This window comes from Saccostrea cucullata, unplaced genomic scaffold, assembly GCF_032062105.1.
Source record: "Saccostrea cucullata isolate Sc308-1 unplaced genomic scaffold, CSIRO_AGI_Scuc_v1 ctg3693, whole genome shotgun sequence".
NCBI classification, from domain to species: domain Eukaryota; kingdom Metazoa; phylum Mollusca; class Bivalvia; order Ostreida; family Ostreidae; genus Saccostrea; species Saccostrea cuccullata.
In genome coordinates, this window is record NW_026932652.1 from 1 (window position 1) to 18,920 (window position 18,920).

The 18,920-nt window shown below is 33.7% G+C and overlaps 1 long non-coding RNA gene across 1 annotated transcript; it reads left to right on the forward strand.

Moving 5' to 3' along the window:
- The first annotated feature begins 9,571 nt into the window (after nt 1-9,571).
- LOC134235725 (uncharacterized) lies at nt 9,572-12,704 on the forward strand. The gene is made up of 4 exons (XR_009985471.1): nt 9,572-9,730; nt 10,298-10,404; nt 11,542-11,637; nt 12,172-12,704. It is a non-coding gene; the product is annotated as an uncharacterized LOC134235725 (long non-coding RNA).
- Nucleotides 12,705-18,920: the final 6,216 nt, after the last annotated feature.

Genomic DNA, 18,920 nt, shown 5'->3' on the forward strand with positions numbered 1-18,920 from the left:
TTTCGCTAAAGGTCCCCATTAAGGAGTTGAAGGGTTGGCCCCTAAATATTTCTATAGCAAATAATTCCAAAACGAAAAAGAATCTCTGAAAAGTTATTGAACAAAAAGTATTCAAAATACTAAGAGCATCAAGATGAAATCAAGAAAAAGGGGCTGGGCACTCAAATTAGGGGCCAAAAGGGGTTTAAAGTCTTTTTTCGATAAGTCTTGAACAGTCAATATTTTGTTATAGATTACTGAAGCAAAAATGTTTATCTCAACAATCTACAACTGTATATTATGATTTTAATGTTGAATAATACATGATTAGGGGCCAAAAGGGGCCAGAATGCTGAATCTTTTATGCTTTATATCTCGAATGTGAGAAATATTTTGACAACTAATATTGAACAAAAGATTTTTGAAATCATGTTCTGAACAATATCCAACCTTTCATTTTTCGCTAAAAGTCCCCATTAGGGAGTTGAAGGGTTGGCCCCTAAATATTTCTTTAGCAAATAACTCGAAAACGAAAAAGAATCTCTGAATAGTTGTTGAACAAGAAGTGTTCAAAATCCTAAGAGCTTCAAGATGAAATCAAGAAAAAGAGGCTGGGCTCTCAAATTAGGGGCCGAGAGGGGACAAAAGTCTTTTTTCGATAACACTTTTACAGTCAATATTTTGTTTATACATTACTGAAGCAAAAATGTTTATCTCAACGATCTACCACTGTATATTATGATTTTAATGTTGTATAATACATGATTAGGGTCCAAAAGGGGCCAGAATGCTAAATCTTTGACGCTTTATATCTCGAAAGTGAGAAATATTTTGACAACTTATATTGAACAAAAGATGGTTAAAATCATGTTCTGAACAATATGCAACCTTTCATTTTTCGCTGAAAGTCCCCATTAGGGCGTTGAAGGGTTGGCCCCTAAATATTTCATTAGCAAATAACTCGAAAACTAAAAAGAATCTCTGAATAGTTGTTGAACAAGAAGTGTTCAAAATCCAAAGAGCTTCAAGATGAAATCAAGAAAAAGGGGCTGGGCACTCATATTAGGGGCCAAAAAGGGCTTAAAGTGTTTTTTCGATACCTCTTTAACAGTCAATATTTTGTTATACATTACTGAAGCAAAAATGTTTATCCCAACAATCTACAATTGTATATTATGATTTTAATGTCGTATTTTACATAATTAGGGGCTACAAGGGGGCAGATTGCTAAATCTTTGATGCTTTATATCTCGAAAGTGAGAAATATTTTGACAACTAATATTGAACAAAAGATGTTCAAAATCATGTTTTGAGCAATATGCAACCTTTCATTTTTCGCTAAACGTTCTCATTAGGGAGTTGAAGGGTTGGCCCCTAAATATTTCTTTTGCAAATAACTCAAAAACGAAAAAGAATCTCTGAATAATTGTTGAACAAAAAGTGTTTATAATCCTGAGAGCTTTAAAATGATATGAAGAAAAAAGGGCTGATCCCTAATTTCAGGGGCCGTGAGAGGCCAAAAGTCGACTTTAGAAGTCTTTATTGTTCAATGTCTTTTTACAGATTATGAAACATCATTATTTTAGAATGAAAATCTCAATCAAAATCTTATCTCATCTCATCAAAAATCGAACGGAAGACCCACTCTTTGCTCGCAACGAGATCGTATCTAGTTATTATTTTTTTTTCTATTTTTTTCCTTACCGATTTTGTGCAGAAGATTTCTCAGAGTTTATGTGTTCCTATCTGAAGTTTGTACCGGCGCTTCGATTTTGAAAAAATCACTTCCGGTCGGAAGTTATCGCCCTTTGATCAAAATTTAGATGACCTTCATGTCTGTGATGGAACTCAAAAACGGCTCAAGCTAGAATGTTGAAATTTTCAGGGATGATAGAGGACATGTTGCCATATTGCACCTGGGTCAGGATATTTTCCGGAAGTGCCTAGTATGGAAGCTCGGTAGGGGTCAAAAATTAGGACACGAATCATGACTGATTTTTTGAGACATTTTGCATTGTATCTTTTTAAGTATAATTATTTTGTTAAAACATACTGAGCAATATTTTTGCAAAACTACAAGATCTTTCATATGATATCAAGAAAAAAGTGCTGACTCATCACATTCAGGGCTGAAAAGAGCCAAAACTCTTAATCCAATAACTTTTTAGCAGTCAATATTTTGTTATACATTATTGAAGCAAAAATGTTTATCTTAACAATTTACAACTATATATTATGATTTTTATGTCGTATGGTACATGATTAGGGGCCACATAGGGCCAGAATGCTAAATCTTCGATGCTTTATATCTCGAAAGAGAGAAATATTTTGATAAGTAATATTGAACAAAAGATGTTCAAAATAATGTTCTAAACAATATGCTACCTTTCATTTTTCGCTATACATCCCCGTTAGGGAGTTGAAGGGTTGGCCCCTAAATATTTCTTTTGCAAATAACTCGAAAATGAAAAAGAATCTCTGAATAGTTGTTTAACAAAAAGTGTTTAAAATCATTAGAGCTTTAAGATGAAATTAAAAAAAAGGGGCTGGGCACCTAAATTAGGGGCCAAGAGGGGCCAAAAGGCTTTAATCGATAACTCTTTATCAGTTAATATTTTGTAATACATTACTGAAGCAAAGATGTTTAACTCAACCATTAACCATTATATATTATGATTTTTATGTCGTATGGTACATAATTAGGGGCCACAAGGGGCCAGAATGCTAAATCTTCGACGCCTTATATCTCGAAAGTGAGAAATATTTTGATAAGTAATATTGAACAAAAGATGTTCAAAATAATGTTCTGAACAATAAGGTATCTTTCATTTTTCGCTAAACGTCCCCATAAAGGAGTTGAAGGGTTGGCCCCTAAATATTTCTTTTGCAAAAAACTCGAAAATGAAAAAGAATCTCTGAATAGTTGTTGAAAAAAAAGTGTTCAAAATCATAAGAGCTTTAAGATGTTAAGAAAAAGGGGCTGGGCGACCAAATTAGGGGCCAAAAGGGGCTGAAAGTCTTTTTTCGATAACTCTTTTACAGTTAATATTTTGTTATACATTACTGAAGCAAAAATGTTTAATTCAACAATCTACAACTGTATATTATGATTTCAATGTCGTATATTACATAATTAGGGGCCACGAGGGGCCAGAATGCTAAATATTCGACGCTTTATATCTCGAAAGTGAAAAATATTTTGATAAATAATATTGAACAAAAGATGTTGAAAATAATGTTCTGAACAATATGCTACCTTTTATTTTTCGCTATACGTCCCTGTTAGGGAGTTGAAGGGTTGGCCCCTAAATATTTCTTTTGCAAATAACTCGAAAATGAAGAAGAATCTCTGAATAGTTGTTGAACAAAAATTGTTTAAAATCATTAGAGCTTTAAGATGAAATTAAAAAAAAGGGGCTGGGCACCTAAATTAGGGGCCAAGAGGGGCCAAAAGGCTTTAATCGATAACTCTTTATCAGTTAATTTTGTAATACATTACTGAAGCAAAGATGTTTAACTCAACCATTAACAACTATATATTATGATTTTTATGTCGTATGGTAAATAATTAGGGGCCACAAGGGGCCAGAATGCTAAATCTTCGACGCTTTATATCTCGAAAGTGAGAAATATTTTGATAAGTAATATTGAACAAAAGATGTTCAAAATAATGTTCTGAACAATAAGCTACCTTTCATTTTTCGCTAAACGTCCCCATAAAGGAGTTGAAGGGTTGGCCCCTAAATATTTCTTTTGCAAATAACTCGAAAACGAAAAAGAATCTCTGAATAGTTGATTAACAAAAAGTGATCAAAATCCTTAGAGCTTTAAGATGATATGAATGAAAAGGGCTGATTCTTAAAATTATGGGCCGTGAGGGGCCAAAAGCCGATTTTTTAAGTCTTTAATGTTTAATGTCTTTTATAGATTATGGAAAATCATTACTTTAGAATGAAAATCTCAATCAAAGTCTTATCTCATCTTATCATGAATCGAACGGAAGACCCACTCGTTGCTCGCAACGAGATCGTATCTAGTTATTATTATTCTTTTTTTCTGCACAAATTTTGTGCAGACGATTTCTCAGAGATCTTTGGATCGATTTGTCTCAATTTTCAGAGTTGGTGCAAAATTATCTGAAGTTAATTCCGGGTTATTGATTTTTTGAAAATCACTTCCGGTCTAGAGTTATCGCCCATTTCTTAAAATTCAGACGACCTCCTTGTCTGTGATAAAACTCAATAACGGCTTAAGCTAGAGCGTTGAAATTTTCAGCGATAATAGAGGACATGTTGCCATGTTGCACCTGGGTCAGGATATTTTCCAAAAGTGTCTCGTATGGAAGCTCTTATTTTTTAAGACATTTTGCATCATATCTTTTAAAGTATAATTATTTTGTTAAAACATAATGAACTTAATTTGTGTAGAATGACAAGATCTTTAATATGATATCAAGAAAAAAGTGCTGACTCATCACATTAGGGGCCAAAAGGGGCTTTAAGTCTTTTTTCGATAACTCTTTAACAGTCAATATTTTGTTATACATTACTGAAAAAAAATTGTTTATCTCAACAATCTACAACTACATATTATGATTTTAATGTCGTATAATACATGATTAGGAGCCACAAGGGGCCAGAATGCTAAATCTTTGACGCTTTATATCTCAAAAGTGAGAAATATTTTGATAAGTAATATTGAACAAAAGATGTTCAAAATAATGATCTGAACAATACGCAACCTTTGATTTTTCGCTATAGATCCCCTTTAAGGAGTTGAAGGGTTGGCCCCTAAATATTTCTCTTGCAAATAGCTCGAAAACTAAAAAGAATCTCGGAATAGTTGTTGAACAAAAAGTGTTCAAAATCCTGAGAGCTTTGAGATGAGATGAACAAAAAGGGGCTGGGCACTCAAATCAAGGGCTGAGAGGGGCCAAAAATCTTTAAACGATAACTCTTAAGCAGTCAATATTTTGTTATACATTACTGAAGCAAAAATGTTTATCTCAACAATCTACAACTATATATTATGATTTTAATGTCCTTTGTTGCATAATAAGGGGCCATCAGGGTCCAGAATGCTAAATCTTTGACACTTTATTTCTCAAAAGTGGGAAATATTTTGATAAGTAATATTGAACAAAAGATGTTCAAAATAATGATCTGAACAATACGCAACCTTTGATTTTTCGTTATAGATCCCCTTTAAGGAGTTGAAGGGTTGGCCCCTAAATATTTCTTTTGCAAATAACTCGAAAACTTAAAAGAATATCTCAATAGTTGTTGAACAAAAAGTGTTCAAAATCCTGAGAGCTTTAAGACGAAATAAACAAAAAGGGGCTGGGCACTCAAATTAAGGTTCCAGAGGGGCCAAAAACCTTAATCGATAACTCTTTAACAGTCAATATTTTGTTATACATTACTGAAGCAAAAATGTTTATCTCAACAATCTACAACTATATATTATGATTTGAATGTCGTATGGTGCATAATAAGGGGCCACAAGGGGCCAGAATGCTAAATCTTTGACACTTTATTTCTCAAAAGTGGGAAATATTTTGATAAGTAATATTGAACAAAAGATGTTCAAAATAATGTTCTGAACAATACGCAACCTTTAATTTTTTGCTATACGTCCCCTTTAAGGAGTTGAAGGGTTGGCCCCTAAATATTTCTTTTGCAAATAAGTCGAAAACTTAAAAGAATACCTCACTAGTTGTTGAACAAAAAGTGTTCAAAATCCTGAGAGCTTTAAGATGAGATGAACAAAAAGGGGCTGGGCACTCAAATCAAATGCTGAGAGGGGCCAAAAATCTTTAAACGATAACTCTTAAGCAGTCAATATTTTGTTATACATTACTGAAGCAAAAATGTTTATCTCAACAATCTACAACTATATATTATGATTTTAATGTCCTGTGGTGCATAATAAGGGGCCATCAGGGTCCAGAATGCTAAATCTTTGACACTTTATTTCTCAAAAGTGGGAAATATTTTGATAAGTAATATTGAACAAAAGATGTTCAAAATAATGATCTGAACAATACGCAACCTTTGATTTTTCGTTATAGATCCCCTTTAAGGAGTTGAAGGGTTGGCCCCTAAATATTTCTTTTGCAAATAACTCGAAAACTTAAAAGAATATCTCAATAGTTGTTGAACAAAAAGTGTTCAAAATCCTGAGAGCTTTAAGATGAAATAAACAAAAAGGGGCTGGGCACTCAAATTAAGGGTCCAGAGGGGCCAAAAACCTTAATCGATAACTCTTTAACAGTCAATATTTTGTTATACATTACTGAAGCAAAAATGTTTATCTCAACAATCTACAACTATATATTATGATTTTAATGTCCTATGGTGCATAATAAGGGGCCACAAGGGGCCAGAATGCTAAATCTTTGACACTTTATTTCTCAAAAGTGGGAAATATTTTGATAAGTAATATTGAACAAAAGATGTTCAAAATAATGTTCTGAACAATACGCAACCTTTAATTTTTTGCTATACGTCCCCTTTAAGGAGTTGAAGGGTTGGCCCCTAAATATTTCTTTTGCAAATAAGTCGAAAACTTAAAAGAATATCTCACTAGTTGTTGAACAAAAAGTGTTCAAAATCCTGAGAGCTTTAAGACGAAATAAACAAAAAGGGGCTGGGCACTCAAATTAAGGGTCCAGAGGGGCCAAAAACCTTAATCGATAACTCTTTAACAGTCAATATTTTGTTATACATTACTGAAGCAAAAATGTTTATCTCAACAATCTACAACTATATATTATGATTTTAATGTCCTGTGGTGCATAATAAGGGGCCATAAGGGGCCAGAATGCTTAATCTTTGAAGCTTTATATCTCAAAAGTGGGAAATATTTTGATAAGTAATATTGAACAAAAGATGTTCAAAATAATGTTCTGAACAATATGCAACCTTTCATTTTCCGCTTAACGTCCCCATTAGGGAGTTGAAGGGTTGGCCCCTAAATATTTCTTTTTCAAATAACTCGAAAACGAAAGAGAATCTCTGAATAGTTGTTGAACAAAAAGTGTTCAAAATCCTGAAGGCCTTAAGATTATATGAAGAAAAAGGGGCTGATCCCTAATATTAGGGGCCGTGACGGGCCAAAAGTCGAATTTTTAAGTCTTAATGTTCAATGTCTGTTTACAGATTATGGAGGAAAAATCGTTCTTCTTCACAATCTTTATCATTATTTTAGAATGAAAATCTCAATCAAAATCTTATCTCATCTTATCAAGAATCGACGGAAGACCCACTCTTGCTCGCAACGAGATCGTATCTAGTTATTATTCTTTTTTCTCCTTACCGTTTTTGTGCAGAAGATTTCTCGGAGATGGTTCGACCGATTTTGCTCAAATTTTCAGAGATGATGTGTTTTTATCTGAAGTTTGTATCTGTACTTCAATTTTGAAAAAATCACTTCCGGTCGGAAATTATCGCCCTTTGATCGAAATTTTGATGACCTTCATGTCTGTGATGGAACTCAAAAACGACTCAAGCTAGAAAGCTGAAATTTTCAGGGATGATAGAGGACATGTTGCCATATTGCACCTGGGTCAGGATATTTCCTGGAAGTGCCTAGTATGGAAGCTCGGTAGGGGTCGAAATTTAGGACACGAATCAATACTGAATTTTTGGGACATTTTGCATTGTATCTTTTAAAGCAAAATCATTTTCTTAAAACATATTGAATATAATTTGTGTAGAATAAAAAGATCTTTCATATGATATCAAGAAAAAAGTGCTGACTTATCACGTTAGGGAGCAAAAGGGGCCAGAAATCTTTTTCCGATAACTCTTTAACAGTCAATATTTTGTTATACATTACTGAAGCAAAATAAATTATCTCAACAATTTACAACTGTATGTTGTGATTTAAATGTCGTATGTTACATAATTAGGGGCCACTAAGGGCCAGAAGGCTAAATCTTTGATGCTTTATATCTCGAAAGTGAGAAATATTTTGACAAGTTATATTGAACAAAAGATGTTCAAAATCATGTTCTGAACAATATGCAACCTTTCATTTTTCGCTAAACGTCCCAATTAGGGACTTAAGGGGTTGGCCCCTTAATATTTCTTTTGCAAATAACTCAAAAACGAAAAAGATTCTCTGAATAGTTGTTGAAGAAAAAGTGTTCAAAATCTTAAGAGCTTCAAGATGAGATCAAGAAAAAGGGACTGGGCACTCAAATAAGGGGCCAAAAGGGGCTAAAAGTCTTTTTTCGATAACTCTTTAACAGTCAATATTTTGTTATACATTACTGAAGCAAAAATGTTTATCACAACAATCTACAACTGTATATTTTGATTTGAATGTCGTATATTACATAATTAAGGGCCACGACGTGCCAGAAGGCTAAACTTTCAAGCTTTATATCTCGAAAGTGAGAAATATTTTGACAAGTTATATTGAACAAAAGATGTTCAAAATCATGTTTTGAACAATATGCAAGCTTTCAATTTTCGCTAAATGTCCCAGTTAGGGAGTTAAGGGGTTAGCCCCTAAATATTTCTTTTGCGAATAACTCGAAAACGAAAAAGAATCTCTGAATAGTTGTTGAACAAAAAGTGTTCAAAATCTTAAGCGCTTCAAGATGAGATTAAGAAAAAGGGGCTGGGCACTCCAATTAGGGGCCAAAAAGGGTTAAAAGTATTTTTTCGATAACTCTTTTACAGTCAATATTTTGTTATACATTACTGAAGCAAAAATGTTTATCTCAACAATCTACAACTCTATATTATGATTTAAATGTCGTATATTACATAATTAGGGGCCACGAGGGGCCAGAAGGCTAAAACTTTGAAGCTTTATATCTCGAAAGTGAGAAATATTTAGACAAGTAATATTGAACAAAAGATGTTCAAAATCATGTTCTGAACAATATGCAAGCTTTCATTTTTCGATAAACGTCCCCATTAGGGAGCTGAAGGGTTGGCCCCTAAAAATTTCTTTGGCAAATAACTCGAAAACGAAAAAGAATCTCTGAATAGTTGTTAAAAAAACTGTTCAAAATCTTAAGAGCTTTGAGATAAGATCAAGAAAAAGGAGCTGGGCATTCAAATTAGGGGCCAAAAGGGGCTAAAAGTATTTTTTCGATACTCTTTAGAAGTCAATATTTTGTTATGCATTACTAAAGCAAAAATGTTTATCTCAACAATCTACAACTGAATGTTGTGATTTGAATGTCGTATATTACATAATTAGGGGCCACGAGGGACATGAAGGCCATATCTTTGACGCTTTGTATCTCGAAAGTGAGAAATATTTTGACAAGTAATAATGAACAAAAGATGTTCACAATCATGTTCTGAACAATATGCAACCTTTCATTTTTCGCTAAACATCCCCATTAGGGAGTTGAAGGGTTGGACCCTAAATATTTCTTTTGCAAATAACTCGAAAACGATAAAGAATCTCTGAATAGTTTTTGAACAAAAAGTGTTCATAATTCTGAGAGCTTTCAAATGATATGAAGTAAAAAGGGCTGATCCCTAATAGGGTCGGAAACTCTCGTCACGTGACTCGCGAGATATTACGATAATTTTCACTTCCGGGCAGCTCTCAGATTTTGTGTGTATTGAATTAAGCATGTTTCTGGTTTATACAAAGCTTTCGAGAAAAAGTTAAGTAGTTTTACAAAGCAGAAGGGTTCTCCGACTTACGATGGATGGGTGAATTGCGTGCCAGAAAAGCTTGGGTGCGAGTGTCAACGAGGAAAATTTCGATCAAAGTACAGGTAAGTAAGTCAGATAATGTCATCTGTTTCGTGTTTATTTTGAGCGAAACAGAAGTGTTTTATGTCATACCCGAATGAAAAAGTTTCCCAATCATCTATTCAATTAATCTGTTAACAAATTTTTCTTAAATCATAGGACGATAATGTTGTTATCAGCTGATTACAGAGCCAGAGGAGGCCGAGGAGTTTTCAGTGTCCGATGGGTACAAACGTTATATTGTGGCTGCATCACTCTTGTTTGGGTAAATCAGTAAATGATTTATTAAAATTACGTGTTTTCAGTACGTTTTACCTGTTGTATGTCAGTGGATCGAATATTGAATATTTGTGGACATTTATTTCCCAAGGACTAGATGTTTACATATTTTGCTAGTTCTCTGTATTCAACATTTAACAGCTGTTTAACAAAATTCATATCACTACAATAACAATTTTTACACAACCAAATTTCTTAATTAAAAAGCATATGTTCCCTGAACATGGTGTAGGCAATTGGTTTAATTTCTGTCTGTTCAATTTATTCCTTGATCTTACTTACATATAATAACATTAAAGCTTATTTTATAGCAAAAGTACAAGAGAACATGGTTGAGGAACACAGCTGAAAGATGCGGTTGCTTTAAGCAGTACCTAAGACTTTGATCAACATTCTTCAAAATGCAAATCAAATACAGGTATGAAATTGATGCAACAAAATAAGTTCTCGGGCATAGGACAATATTCACCTTAGTTTGGACTTTCAGTAGGGTGTGGCATTCTCTGGGGGTAATGGGTTCGTTCGCCCGATCTACCTGTTCGCAAGAGTTCATTAGCACAGAATCCTTTCGCCCGAAATATTTTTCGCCAAACATCTGTTCGCCCTAATATGAGGTTCGCCCAATGCTTTATACTTGTATATATATGAATTAAAAATTAACATATAAATTTATCATTTTTTTCTATTTAAATTGTATTTCCCTTACGAACTTGATTTTTTTTTCTCAAATTGATCGAAGAGCAATAAATTAATTTTTGATTTAAATTCTATTGTAAGTCTTTTTTAATAACTAAGTGTTTGTACTTTAGTTAATTAGATGATTAATATCAATGTGAATTAGGGGGATACATCAGTATTATTTCTATGATTTGTCTGACGGACACAGTGATGGTCTGTTTTATTTTTAATGTACAAAAATTAGGAAAGAAATTCATTAGATTTTATTTTACATTAAATTACGGCGAACGGACCTGTGCGAACAAGTTTTAGGGCGAGCAGAATCTGGGGGAACAAGAAATCAGGCGAACAAACATGGATCCTTCTCTGGGCTACATAATGGGGAATACAATTAGGTAACGTCAAGAATGCCATGTCTTACTGAAAGTACACACTAAGGTGGTAAGTTCTATACATGGATAAAATTTATTCTCATACACGGTATATCATACATGGTATATCATAGAATGACAAAAAGGTCTGTTATTGTCCATTGATGCTTTACCCTCAACCACGGTTTTATACATTTACCCATAATTCATCTGTACTGTCATCTCACCTCACTAGTATTAAAATTGGGTGAAACAGCCTTGTATACAGATTAAATGTATAATTTTATATTACATAATGGAGTTTTTTAAAATAACAAATATAATAGTCAATATTGGCCATTATCTAAAATATTCTTATTTGATGTACTCCAACCCACTTTTTATTAAGGTTGGTTGGTAGGTAATTTTTTGGCATTACAGTATTGAACTTGCATACTGTGCATACAACTGTGCAAAATAACCAAAATTCAAATGACATGTAACAGAAACTTGCTTACGCATTACAGGTTATTGTCTGCACATCTTGCAATGGATGTTTTGATCGAGAACTTATCGAGCAAAAAGACCCGCCATGTACCTATCCTGTCATGACATTATTAAAGGTAAGTAGCCCTATCTGCAAAGGATCGAACAAAGTAAAACCTTCATCTTCAGAAGATGTACATTTAATAAGGCCATCCTTAAAAAATTGCTTGTTCGGAATTGCCACCTGAAGTGTTTCAGACATAGGAGGGAGGGAGGGAAATTATTTTCTTTAAATGAAGATAATTTTAAATTTTTGATAAAAATCTCAGTAAACAGTAAATACATTTTCTGACTTTAAAAAAAGTATCTATCATCAACAAAAACCCTAATTTTACATAGAATGGAAACTATATTTCAGAGTTTTGCATGATGCATGTAAAACATGTATTTGGCAAAAAAATTGACTAAATAAAAAAAAACCTTCCTTATTTTGGTCAATAAAATTTTTTCAGGAGGGGGCATTTCAGTGAGGCGGGAGGCAATTCCAAAAAAACTATAATTTTATTTTGGCCTAATGATTGGTAATTTATTTGAATTCCTGCAGAATACTATGTTACATACCATGAAAACAAAAAAATATATATATTAAATCAAAATCGCTTTTATTTCAGTACTCTGTGACAGTGGAAAGATGTAATTTAAAACATGACATGGCTCTATCTTACTGCATCAGATATCGATCCAAGTTTACTTTTAAACCGAAGGAAAACAGTCAAGCATCATTTGGAATGGAGCTACGTATATCACAGCCTTCACAATATGCCTGCTTACATAACCAAGAAAGCACAGTGAACAGTTGTACCTATGATGTCAGACGAGATCCTGAGAATACTTTCAGTGCACTCATTGCTACCTGCAAAGAAATGAAAATTTTAAGTGACTTGTATCAACCATTTTGTATTTCATCTGGCTTGTACGAAAAATACTCATTATCCTTTAGCTTACTTCAAACAAAATTTCATTTGTATCATGTAGATGAAAAATGTTGAAAAAGTTTGTTTGTCCCATAGGAAATTCTCTTCCAATTTATAATGAATTATCAGTGTAGTCAGGGGTTGATTGGTGTCAGTTCCATCGGCAAAGTACCGGGTATTTGTAGCGGAATGGTGCAAACTGCAAAATGAAACACTTTTCATGAGAACCTGGAAATGAAACACTTTTCATGAGAACCTGGAAAAACATCAGGTGGAAGTGATCAACTACATGTGTACAAGAAAAAAGTGAATACTTCCTTGAATACTAGCATTAACAATGATGCACTAAAACTCGGTTATAGAAAAGTCAATGAGGCCTTTGAAATTACTTTGCTAAATTCATAATTCGTTATAACCGTTAAAAGATTTTTCAAATTTATATAGCATGAGATACAAGATAACTTAAGATATATCTGTGAATACGCAGTACAATGTAACTACCAAATATACAAATTAAACCATGACTTCCTTAAATTTGTTCTGAAGTGTATTTATAGTGTATTAAAATAAGCATGCAATATTGGTCTTGTCATACTTAAGAATTTTTAAGAAAATGTTATTCATTGAAACAAATGTGCAAACATAGTTAGTAAATTTTATGCAGAACTTAAATGTTGAATGCATTTCGGTCGTTGGGATGAATGTAAGGCAAACAGAGGAGATAAGTACTTGTTCACAAATATCATTTACAGATTTATTTTTATTTAGAAAATATATGACAAATTAAACAAGCATTTAAGGTATATGGTCCCTTGATTTGCCATGTTATACCCGGTATGAGCTTTTGTGAACTTGATACTGTACTAGTAAGTTTTAAATATGAAGTAAAGAAAAGTGCAGCCCAAAAATTTACTCTGTACCTGATTTAAAATGAATCCATCATTAATTACTTGGAAGTTTACATATAAGAAAACTATTTAGATAAACCCCATTAACAGATAATGGTACATGGATGACACATTCAGTCGAAGCATTGTCCTTTTCTAGTACCTTCTGGAGCCCTGTAACATAAATTGAAAATATTTTGAATAGATAAAATGTTTTATTGTTGAATGATGAATACCCTATGGTCCCAGTAAGGGCCTGTTAGGAGACAGTTAAATTGCTGTACTACATGTACAACAAATGAGAAAATTTTACATCTAATCAAAGGCGGACCCAGTACAAGCACGACAGGCATGAGCCCCCTACCCCTTTGAATTTTTTAAATGAAATTTTACTACTGCACCCCCAACCCCCATTATGAAATTCCTAGTTCCGCTGCTGCTAATTCCTATATTTTAGGGGGGAAAATGCATTCTCATAATTTTAAGAGCATTTTGGAAGGGGTCATGAAGATTTACAGTTACATGTAGTATTGAAAATATACATGCCTGTGTACATGCAAGGAGTAATGATTGACATTCTTTTATCTGGATCAACAGGATCAAGTACATACATGTAATTACATAGCTCATAAGTACTTTATATCTACTGTAATGATATATGCATAATATTATTAATAAATTAAATAACGAATGTTATTTCTATCAGGATCATGTTTAAATGTAGTTATCAACCCTTTTCCCCGTGATCGATGCATTTGTTGCATGTATATAATTATGTACATGTATTTTCCATTTGTTTTTAATGACTTTGCACACTATATCACAACCTGATTCTATTGTCCCGTGAGCTAAATCAATGGAATAAAGTTATGGAACCAATCTTTGGGAAACTTTTTGGAATGAAAACACGCTATTTCAGCTTAATAACTATTTTTATTTTCCTTTTAGGCTTTAAAATATTCGCTTATCGTGCCCCATTCGGGATACCTTGTATGTATGTCACTTTATAAAACAAAAAAGCAATTAAAAGCTGTTTACCTGTTTAACTCAATCCACTTTCCCCTCTTCTTTTCAATAATCGGGCAACAAACGACATGACAGACTTTCCGAGTCCGCTACGAGGCTTAAAACCTAATGCGAAGCGGTAATCCATTGTCTCCAAGAACGCTTAGCTGCCCGGAAGTTATAAAACGAAAGTGAAAGTAAACGAGACTTTCAGACCCTATTTTAGGGGCCGTGGGGGGCCAAAAGTCGATTTTAGGAGTCTTTATTCTTTATTGTCTTTTTACAGATTATGAAAAATCATTATTTTAGAATGAAAATCTCAATCAAAATCTGATCTCATTTCATCAAGAATCGAACGGAAGACCCACTCGTTGCTCGCAAGGAGATCGTATCTAGTTAAGGTCTTCCGTCTTCAGCGGAAGACCTTCTTGTTATTCTTAGGTTTCTTTTCCACTATTTTTATTGTTTTTTTTTCTTACCGATTTTGTGTACACGATTTCTCAGAAACGGCTTGCTCGATTTTCATGAAACTTTCAGGACTGATAAAGCATCAAACAAAGCTGATATATAATTTTTTGTTTTGATGACGTCACTTCCGGTTTTGAGATTTTTGCGATTTAGTGATTTTCAGAGGGTCAGATTGTCCGCGAGTTTTCTCAAAAACGGCTTAAGATAGAAACTTGAGTTTTTTGAGCAGTGATAGAGCAATGTCTGTAGATGTGACATACGCATTTCATTTCTACCGGAACTGCTGCACGCCGACGCTCGCTATGGTCCAAAAATGGGCATGTCGAGAATTTTAAAATTTCTAACACCTTTTCTTCGATATCTTTTCACATACAAATATTTTGTTAAGACATATAGAACAAAAGAAGTGTTGAATTACATGATCTTTCAAATGATATCTCGTAAAAAGGGCTGGCCCCTAAAATAAAGGGCCTAGAGGGGCCGAAAGTTTTTCATTTATATCTCAAAAAGTATTGAGAATTTGTTATACGTCTAAAAAGCAAAGTTGTTCAAAATGTCAAGATTAATCTGCTGAAGTCGTCAAAATGCGTCCGGCGACGTCACTTCCGGTCATACCGGAAGTCGTCAGAATATGCATATTTTTGCCGTTCTTGACATATTTTTGGGTAACATATGTATCTGGAAGCATACAACTTCATTTTCTGTCCGTTGACATCACTTTCGGAGTGGAAGTGACCGGAAGTAGCCAAAAATAGTTTATTTTTGAAGGTTTAAATACAAAATTAAAATTATAAAGTCAATAGAGACCACTTAGCTCATTTGCTTTCATTTGTTGACGTCACTTCCGGTCAAAACAGGACGGAAGACCTACTCGTTGCTTTGCAACGAGCTTTGCTCTAGTTATTATTATTTTTCTTGCTGGGAAAATTTTGTCCACGAGTGATCTTGTAAACTACACATCCGACTAAGGTAAAATGTTTTTAGGGTCAGTAGACATGTTATGTAGATTTGCCGAGCAAAGGTCATTTTGCGCGCACCTGCTTGCAAGAGCCAGAACGTTCAACACGTTAAATGACCAATATAATGTATATTGTATTAACTTTTCTATTTTTTGATGAAATGCTTTGAAACGCATAATGTAAGGATATATTAATACTATAGACAAGATGACATGGTCAAAATAGCAAGATCTCACGCGCATGCACGTGCGCTTTGCTCTGATTGGCTGAAACTAAAGTCTCAATATCTTTCTTGTTTTTTGACGAAATCCTTTGAAATTTTGAACATAACCATGCATAAGGATATCCTACAACTTTATATATAGCAATCATCATGAAAACACGTGCATGCACGTGCGTTGCAATCTGATTGGCTTTAAATAGGTATAACTCCGTTGATTGTCAACCAAACAGAATGGAATTTGGAACATAGATATATATATATAATGGACGTCTACAAGAAGGTATGGTCACTATGCGCATGCATACACGTGCCTGTGCGTGCGCAGAAATCTGATTGGCTGAAACTTTAAACAGCTATAACTCCCTTGGTTTTCAACCAAACGGGGTGGGATTTAAAACATAGATAGATGTAATGGTCACCATGCTCATGTATGCACGTGCGAGCACGTGAAATGTGTAAAATCAAAAATACACTTGAATGAGCGTTTTTTTAAATACTTTTGGAATAAATATTTATATATTTAGCATATTAAAATACATAGATTGTGTAGACAATATGATTTGGTCATTACGCACATGCATTCACATGCGCAACTATGCATTGAATGAACATGGTACACTCTTGGGTAAACGTTCTTAAAGTCTCAAATGCATAGAGTTTGTCTTATTTAATTACGCTCAGAGGGAATATGACTATAAAAAGGAGTTGCATGGGGAGCGTTTGGGGAACATCTGTAACGGTCCCCGTACAATTAGCACTTGTTTGTTATAGGGTTCCTCAGGTTTGGGGGTCTTTGCCCCTGGATATAACCCCTGGATCCCAACCAGAGCTTTGACCTGGACGCACAGGGGGCTTTAATGCAACCCCCATACTTCCCAGTCTTCTACTTTACCCCCCCCCCCCGTTCCTACATTGCTGGATAAGTATTTAGACAGTTTATTAACTGCTAGTACAATTATACATATTTAACGGTAGTTAACTATCGCCAGTTTACAAATGCTAATCTAAGTTTATCTGTCTGTACGAAAACGTTAACAATAGATTTTGTTGATACACAGATTCACGTCTCTAACTATAATTTATTATTGTGAACTATAGTTAAGAGTTAATCATAGTTTCATAAATCGTGAAAGTATATTTATCAGTTCCTGAACTATAGTTTGGAGCTGTAAACCACAGCTTACAATTTTTAAAACTGCATTTATCTCAGATAATTTATGTTTTGTAACCGCAAATGATTGTTTTCAATTTTAAGTATAGTTTACGGTTCTGAGACATTATCACGTTAACTATGGTTTACAGGTGTAAAATATAGATTAACGTTCTCGACATCTTCTAAACTATAATACACAGTCCGTAAACTGTGAAACTATGTTTATCTTTTTGGGGATTTGGCTTTCCATATGTAGGACAGTGTCTTAATAACGAAAGATCATCCTTTAACATGGGCAGATCCAACAATTTATTGAAAGGGGGAGGGGTTCCAGGTCGGTGTACGGGGCACTCATGCATAGAACCACACCTTGGTCACCTCAAGTCCGTAGCTTCATTTATAAGAAAGGGGGGAGGGGGCTTAAAAACATTTGACAAACAAATAAAAAACAATCAAACGTAAACAACTTGAAAAAAACCTACATGTATGCACCACACTTTAAAATTAGGAGGGGGTAGAGGGGACGTTTTCTGTTTGGTACATTACTTTCAATCTTGAATCTGTGTATTTTCCAGCAACAAAGATGTGAAGGGAGCTATTATCTCTCTCTCTCTCTCTCTCTCTCTCCCTCTCTCTGTATAAAATAAAGGGGGTTCAAACCCCCGGTCCCCCCATCTGGTCTGCCAATGCTTTAATATAGTATGGATAATTTTCAAAACCATTCAATAAAAACACACTGAACATACGAGGGTCATTCAAAAAGTTCGTAGACTTTTGTCCAAACTTTTTTTATTTAACGTCATATTATATCCAAATTTGGTACAAATATTTTAACAACAGATTCAAATAATTTGAGTAAAAAAATTGTATCTTCATATTTCTTAAAATTACCAAGGATTTAGAACAGCAAAAATGGGGTCACGGAGCACCGTCAAAATTGAGTAATTTTCTAATTTTCACTTTATAGTATTTACAGCTATATCTCTAATAAATGGAGCTGAAACGAAATAAAATTTACATGTTTAAATAAATTATTGCTGTATTAATTAAATTGAAATCAGGTTATGTAATATCTCGCTCCATTTAAAAGATAGCAGCTTCTTAATACATATGGACATAATTAAAAAAGGCAGAAAACCATGACGTTGGAGGACGTCACGGAGCAGCAAGTAGCAATAAAATTAGACTTTACATTAGGGAAACTTCTTCTACTAGCTTAAAAAATCCTTATAAACCAGGATTTGTATGAAAAATAATCTGTGTATTTGTATTAAATTGAAAACACGATTTTTAAATGGTAGCGAGTTTGAATCGGACGATGGATTGTCTGCAAAGAAACATGTTAAAGTTAAAAAAAAATTGTCACAAGAGTTAAGAACGTCATTGAACGTGATGTGTGATTCAATGTTGCAGAAATAATAGAGTTGCATGGTATATTAAAGACTTTGAAAACAATAACATTCAAATTCAAGCTATATTGTACAATTGTTGGCAAACTAGGTGTTAAGTGTTGTGGATATGTGTTTTGAATGGAGAAGACGCTACAAACCGTGTTTGAAATAAAAAAAAATACTATACTTTTGACAAACTTTCTCAGCGTTGTTTTTGACGTTACAATATTGGTTAACCGTGCTCCGTGGTAGCAAAACATGTTGCTTTAAATTATGGCTAACGTGAGTTCTATATAATCAAATGGAATGAAACTTCACACTTTGACAAAATAAATGTTTATGTTTACGAAAATGTGTTGA